Raw genomic sequence first — 8,340 nt, 5'->3', positions numbered from 1 at the left:
TACGAACAGCGCACAGAAGCCAATACCTGTGTGAGAGTGAACGTAACCACGCTGCCTCATGGACAGACAGGTTACGTGCGATACACCTTCAAGGTATTTTTAGCTTAAAAAGACAATTTCTATTAATAGAATAGAGAATTAACTGCCTTTAAGGAGGGATTCTTCTCATGTGTCTTGTATTTAAAAAAATAATGTAATTTTCATAGATTCAAGAAGACGTTATCATTGTGATGGTATCAATTAGATTAAATTTCGTCGTTTAATTTTAAAAGCAAGATCAGGTCAAGGTCATTATCTTTTTCCTTGACCTTAAGAATAATAAAATACTGTTGCCAATGTGATGCCTACTTCTTTTTCAAAAGGTTTAATGTGTTTCTTTTTGCATAAAAGATATTACCATATGAAGTATATCAGATAATACTACCAAATTGACATAGATAATATATTGGCTAATCCGAATTCCTTCTATTTTTCTTAATTTTTTAGGATATATTAGTTAATTTTATATGCTTTCTATATTTAATTTTTTCTTATTTTCAACTATGGTAAATTAGTCATATAAAGATATAAATTGATACAAAAACAAAAAGGTTTGACCGTTTACTAAGAGAAAAAACTTTTTTTAATGGATTTTTGCTCAAATCAGTACTTAGATAGAAAGCTTTGAAAAGTTAACAAAATTGTAGTTTGTTTGGAAAATCATATTTATTTGATATATTTTAAAATTACAGTCCATTATTATTAATTTTACTTACATTTGAAATTTTCTTTAAGTCTATGATTGTTTAGAAATTTTAACTAAATTCATTCTTTTATAGCAATTTTAAGATTGATTGATTGTATATTGTTTTACGTCCCATTCGAGAATTTTTCACTCATATAGAGACGTCACCATATACCGGTGAAGGGCTTCAAATTTTGACCTTTACTCGGCACTCAAGGCCATTGAGCAGTGAAGGATCTTTATCGTGCCAACGCCTGCCGTGACACGGGGCCTCGGTTTTTAAGGTCTCATCCGAAAGGCCCCGCAACTTTCACTTCAAATTCCGAGCGCATGGCGAAGGAACAGTTGCTACCTATTTTTTTATCGACTTAGGTCTGTCGCGGCCGAGATTCGAACTCACGACCTCCCGATCACGAAGCGAGCGCCCTACCGACTGAGCTACCGTGAACGGTAGTAATTTTAAGAAGCAGAAAAGGAGATATTTTCATACGCCGCCGTTCCGCCAAAATATTATCCCTGCTCGATTTCAAACTCAGTGTGCTATTTTTATTTACCATTTCTATTTAAAGTTATACAATTATGATTGGGAAAGAAAAATATGATCTTTTAAATTCCTTACATCTAAATATATATAAGACATATAAGCAAATATACCTTGAATGTTTCATCTAGTCAGAAACCAGACAAAAATCCCTCCTTAAGTTTATTTATTTATTTATTTATTTATTTTACAAAAATCTTTGGAGTAAGAAAAACACCCCCCACATCCCCCCCCCCAAAAAAAATTCTATGTACTATTAATTGCTCCTTGACAAATTCAAATTCATAATAAAGCTTTGGTTTTTCATGCGTTGAGGGGAGGGTGTGATTTTTTTTATAGACAAATACACAACATAAACGTTCATTTCATATCACTATCAATTTCAAATAAGATAGATGACAACTTATTAATCTTGTATGTTAAGTTATCAGAAAGGTCAGGAATTGATAATCTATTAGTATTGAATATCCATTGCGTTGAATTGATAGGATAAACTATTTGAAGTTAAATCAGTTTATTGATATAACAGATTAGATTTCTCATTTTCGGTAATAAAAACCCTGGCTGAAGTTTGTGATATTAGTGCTCGTTATGACGTCACGGCGTCCCTGCTGAATTTTTGAGCAGCCATGTAAAGTGTTTGATTGATGTTTTCCAATTTTATCCGATTGAATTTATTTGTATTTTCCAATTTTTTCAGAAAGGTATTTTTTGGTAAAAACATGAACTAGAAACGCGCCAAATTTGCATGAGTTAATATTTCTGTAGTGTTATACTTGAAGCTGTTTTTCTTAGATGTATTGGAAATAATCAAGGTAATTATAAATTCTATAGTTGTTTCAACATATTTTCAATAGATGTATATCTGCATATTGTATTCTCATGCATTGAAACTAGGTGAATTGTCAGTAAAAGAATGTAAACAAAGTTACTACACACAGGTTGAGTATAAATTTCATATTTTCTATTCGCCTAAATTTTCAGTATTGTCATGTATTTATTATTTATTGTATTTTTATAAATTTAATTATGTCAGTAAGTTATAATTATCTAGCACAATTTAAAGTCAAATATTTATATTTTGTATAACAGAGTAAGTTTTGTTATTTCCTTTATTGTAGTCAATCTTTTCCTATTACTAATAAATGAAGGAAATGAATCAGACGTTTTACTCCTGTAAAGAAAGATGAACAGTTTCAAGGCAATATAAGCCATCACATGGGAAATTCACTCTTCCCTTAAGAAACTACTGTAAATTTTGTTATTTTATTGATTTTCATTCTGTAGCATAGTTTGCAGTAAAAAAGTCAATTTTTTGTGTGTTTGAAATTTTTCCAAATTTTGCCGTCATCATACAAGTCATCATACAAGGAAATCCAAACCTCTCTGTTGATTCCTTGTTGAAATTGTTAGCCTGCCCTCTCTGTCTTGACTGTCGATTCTAGGAGTGAGCAGATAGACAACCCTCTACGTCATTTCTGCTGATTCTTGGAGTGAACCGACGTAACCCTTTCTGTAACAACTAATAAACTTGTAAATGAGAGGATATTCAGCTTACTATCAGTACTTATCTAACTGATATTTTATTCAATTAATTTTTACGGCAATGTTGAAATGACATGGCCCTATTTTCTGGACCCAGGGTTCACTGTGGACAACTGTTTTTCCTAAGAGGTGCCGTTTTGGTATTTACCGCCAAAAAGTGATATCACCTATCTGAATAGGTGATATCACCTATTCGAATAAGTGATATCACCTATGCAGCTTCTGAATAGGTGATATCACCTATTCGAATAGGTGATATCACCCATTCAAATAGATGATATAACTTATCCCCTTTGAATAGGTGATATCACATTCGAATAGGTGATATCACCTATTCAAATTAAATAGGTGATATCACCAATTCAAATAGGTGATATAACCAATTCAAATAAGTGATATCACTTAATCATTTTGAATAGGTGATATCACTTATTCGAATAGGTGTTATCACCTATTCAAATTATTTATGAAATAACAACTGCTTCCAAAACTATAGCCTTTAGTTCTCATTTACTTTCAATTTCGTTTTATAACTAACCGTTCTTGGAGACAATGAATTACAGCTTTGCATTTAAGCTTTAAGCACCCCAGTAGAATCTGTAGTTTGTTTTGCTCACAAATTATATTTATTACACTTATCTATAATGTATACTATAGGAAAAATCGTGAAAAACGCATAATAACTGTTCCACACGGAAAATGCTTCACTTTACATGATAAACAGAGAGAGGTATGCCACTCTGTTGTACCCCAGCTTGGTATAATTTATAAAAGAATGAATCCTCATAACACTGCTTCTCCCCCCTTTTTAAATGCAGAAATTTACCTTTTCAAATCAGAACATTGCTATATTATAGATAAGTCTTCAAGCATAGTCTATATAGATTCTCATAAAAGATTTTTTTAGGAAAGAAACTTTCAATATATACATTATATCGATTAAATGAAATCGTATACTTCACTGTAACATTCCGGTTTCGCCATTACAGCTATGTAGGTCATTGTATTATTTGAATGAGAAGGAGGAGCGTCTATCAAGCGTGCGATTAGTATGAATACATTAGCGTGTGTTCGACGTGAAGTAAGTTTTATGACTAACTGACACCTAAAAAGCTTTTTTTATGCTAGAGACCGACAAGATATAAGCATACATTTTTAATTTGGCTGGCTTAACGTTGATTTCTTTTCTGCTTAACTTACGAGTCGTATTTGAAATTATTTAGTAGAAATTCGTTAAATTATTTATACATTAAATACACAATGGAAACAGAACTTATAACGAAGGATACACTATTTTTCATACTTTAAAGAAACCTTCTTATTTTGGAAAGAGATAATTAATCCATTTTAGTTTATTACATAATTAAGAATTGTTCATACATATACATAATTTTGCAAAATCCGAGTGCTTCAACAAATACACGTAAGCGGTTGAATTATGATATAAACTACACTCGGTGTATAAAAAATAGATAGTTAAGAAAGTGAAAATTTAAACGTCAATTAAACGTCAGTTTAACGTCAGAATCATCGCTGGTGGATAAAGAAACATCCGTGTCAGTGTACTTCGTACAGTCCAAATTGCATTGTTTCAAAAAATCCTGTTTATTTATGCCAGACAAGTTAATATGATCTACCTCATTTAGGAATTCATTAATCGTCGAAATCCACTCCTGTACTTCTTGATTTTAACAAAGCCTATCCCTGTAGTAAGATAAATAAAACTCACTCGTAGGTATTTTTAACGCCTTTTTTCATTCGACTGATTTTTTACTAACATCTACGTTGAGCGGGCATGGACTCTTTTTACATGATCTAAAAAAAATTGTGAAATTTTGTGCCGATGTAAAAAGTTATAATATTTGCTTCAGAAGAAACCTAAAGCTTCTTTCTCTTCAAATTAGGGGTGTTTTTTGTGCAAATGTATTCATCCAGTGACTTTTCATCCGATACACAGGTTTTTGAGCGCCCCGTACTTCAAATTTCTTTCCATGAAGGTTTCTTCTATTGGAAGTATGCATCTGTGCACTTGTACAAAACAACTTATTTTTCTAAAGATATGATGAATTTCTGTTTTTCAAAATAACGGACTATAAAATTAATGACAGTTTTAAACTGAAAAAAAAAAAACTTTCATATCTTCCAAGTCAATGGACGGAGCACTGATGTATATTTAGGAACAAGGGCAAATGTATAATATATACCCACAGTAATTTAAATTTTAGAATTCTGTATTTATGAGACACAAGCAGTAAGTGCAAGCTATATGCTACAGGACTTCAATATAAATTGATAGATACCGAAAAAAATCAAACAAAATTGACTGAAAATCTTAACACATCTTAATCATAAAAAAGTTTTCTCCCAGAATTTTAATTACTCATTTGAAAAATGATTTGACTATCGATGGCTCGCTGACACTAGACACAATGTCGCATAGGTGTGCTCAAAGCGTGAAAGTGAATGGATTTGAGTCACGTGTTCAGTGCTTTGTTATTCATGAGGTCAAAGACGGGTTAAAATTTGTAAACAACGTGCTTTTACTATGGATCACCTGCACCCGTGAATTTGCATCTTTTTGGAAAATAACAAATGAGTGCAAGACTGTTTCAATTTCTTTCATAAATGTAAAGGACTAGTACAACTCTTTACATTGACAGTATTTACGACAACTTGATACATCCATGCGCTCATATATAAAATGGCCTTGTAAAATGGAGGTGTGGCATAAAGTCTATGATTAATCGATAAAAACAACATACCCCTGCTATATTAACAACATAAATACCTAATTAAAGCACAAGGAAGTAAAAATTGAAATTGAAATTAATAAACTACAATGTTTGATGGAGAGATTGAGGCAAAAATATGTAGAAAATCTTTAATTTATTTTTTTGTAAATTATCGGGGAGCCAGACTAGGACGTTTAAACGATTCATCCTTTATACAACTTTACAGGGGTCGATAACATAAGGTATTTAAATGTCTCGGGCTCAATTACAGGGAAAAACGGGCAGCCCGAATTTGCTTGGTTCCAATGGAAATCTAGATAGTCTTGAGGAAGGAAGCATTCATTATTTATTGTTGTAATATGGATATTGCAAATCATATGCTTTTTAAACTACCACGTTTTACTGAGGAAAATACAGCTAAAACAATCCGTTTTTCCTTAAACTTCAATATACCAAGAAAGGAATTGGCGCGTTTAATATAAGTAATATTCTTAATCACAAAAGGGTCCATTCTTGTATTCAACCATAATTCAAGATAAAGACTACATCTTGTATTTCCTACAAATATACATCGACTATTGCTGCAAAACTTTTTAATTACAAGAAAACTTTACAGAGCCTGGATATCGAATATCTGAAACATAATCCTCCATCATGTTCATGTTCTTCTTCACCCTATAACTATAGTCCTACTGGACAAATTCTCAAACATTAATGAAAATTCACGAAATTTCTAAATTACGTCATTTTTGTTACGTTGAATTTAACAGTCAAAAACCCATATTTCATGTTCTAAATGATCTCCACTACAAATGAAAGTTGCTTCTTGAAATTTGTTTGACCTTGTCACACACTATTGCTTAAAAACTCCTCATTTGAAGGTTCATGTTCTTTTTGAGTTCATTCAGTAAACTGTTGTCTAGGATTGTATACCCTGTTCCCAAAGAACCCCTACAGAAAAAGACCTAAAGATTGAAATTAGTGAATGCAGAGGTCAAAACATTTCCTTGGGGTATTGCATTATTGAAAATTTGTAGGCTGATAACTTCATATCATATTTCAAATTTCAATATATGCTGGAAATGCTGATATTGCCAGCATAAATTTCTAAAAAAAAATCCATTTGACACTTTTCTCAGGCATTAGCTAAACTATCTAAGAGTCTCCACTTCGGTTCTTGAAGTCGTAGGCTTTCTGGAGTATTGTGTCATTTATCGCATATTGCCCGTTCCTGTCTTTTTACCTTGTTATTAGCCCTCTGATAAACATCCTAGAAAGCTTCCATTCTTTTGGAATATTTCCTTCATCAACTTTTGATTGAATATTGGCGACATGTATTGAAAAAAACGCTGTACTATTCAGATACTGATAAGTTAAGACCATTTCAAAAAATATTCAAATTATGACATCGGCATTTATGTCACAATTAATCATTGTAATGCCATGATTTCCTTGACTTTTCCACATGGAACAAAAATGCAGGATTTGATGTTTAAAATGATGTAAAGTTTGTACTAGAAATATGATAGGTAGGAAAAATGATTAGATTTAAAAATATAACATGTATTATGAAACACCCTGTATCATTGACAGCTGCTTTTTCAATAAAAATGGAACTCGTAAATTTACTTATCTTGTCATTGGTCATTTGCAAAATTATTTTGTTAAAAACATTCTGATTGTACACACTAGTACTCTGAAGTTGACATTAAAAAGATGCTTGAGTTTCTGATTGACAATATCTATCTGGTTTTTGGAGACCAAGTCTTCCAACAATCTACTGGAATTTCCATGGGTACCAATTGCGCCCCGTTATTAGTAGATCTTTTTTGTACTTATATGAAGCAGAATTTTTCCAAAATCTTGTACGTGAAAAGAAGAAAACATTTGCCGTGGCCTTCAACTCAACATTTAGATATATCGACTACGTATTGTCAATTAACAATAGATTTTTCAATTCTTATGTCGATACGATATATCCTGGTGAGCTTGAAATAAAAGGTACCACAGAGTCTGACACATCTGTTTCATATTTGGATATTTTATTTGAAAAAGACGTTAATGGTAATCTAACAACCAAGCTTTGTGATAAACGTGACGACTTTAACTTTCCAATCGTCAACTTCCCTTAATTATGCAGCAATATACCTTCATCAATTGACTCGATACGAAGAGAAACTTGTCAAGTAATCTTAATGCAGATTTGTTTAATCATAACTTAGTTGGTTCACCTAAATGCTTAAAATGTGGTTATTCTTTTGAAGATTCTGTTCATTTTTTCTTTCAATGCCCATGTTATGATCTTGCCAGGAACTCTTTGATTACATATATGATTGATCATGACATACCAAGAGATATCAATATTGTATTGTCTGGTTATGATTGTCTATCTCTTAAAGAAAATTTGCTATTATTTGATCAAGTTCATAATTTTATAAAAAATACTAAAAGATTTTAGAATGTGAAAATGTAATAAGCATTAATGTGCAGCATGTACACTGAAAGTATATATATATATATATATGGCTCTGAGACTCTTCCCCTTTTCCGTTTTCCCCACCCTCTTTTTTTCTCTCTCTCTTTCCTTTCATTATTCCACTTTATTGTTCAATTCCCCTCTTTTTTCAATTTTGTACATTGTATCCTCCTTAAAAATTAGTTTAAAATACGTGTCTTTGTAAAAGTTATGATATATATTATTGTAACATTTCATGATTTGTACCTTGATCTTTAATGGAGAGAACTTATATAGGCCATTTTTGCCTGCTGTTCAATCCATATTCATTGTATATACATAT

The sequence above is a fragment of the Saccostrea echinata genome, unplaced genomic scaffold, assembly GCF_033153115.1.
Source record: "Saccostrea echinata isolate AGI-Se365-2 ecotype Australia unplaced genomic scaffold, CSIRO_AGI_Sech_v1 ptg000055l, whole genome shotgun sequence".
Lineage (NCBI taxonomy): Eukaryota > Metazoa > Mollusca > Bivalvia > Ostreida > Ostreidae > Saccostrea > Saccostrea echinata.
Note: the sequence above shows the minus strand (reverse complement) of the source record.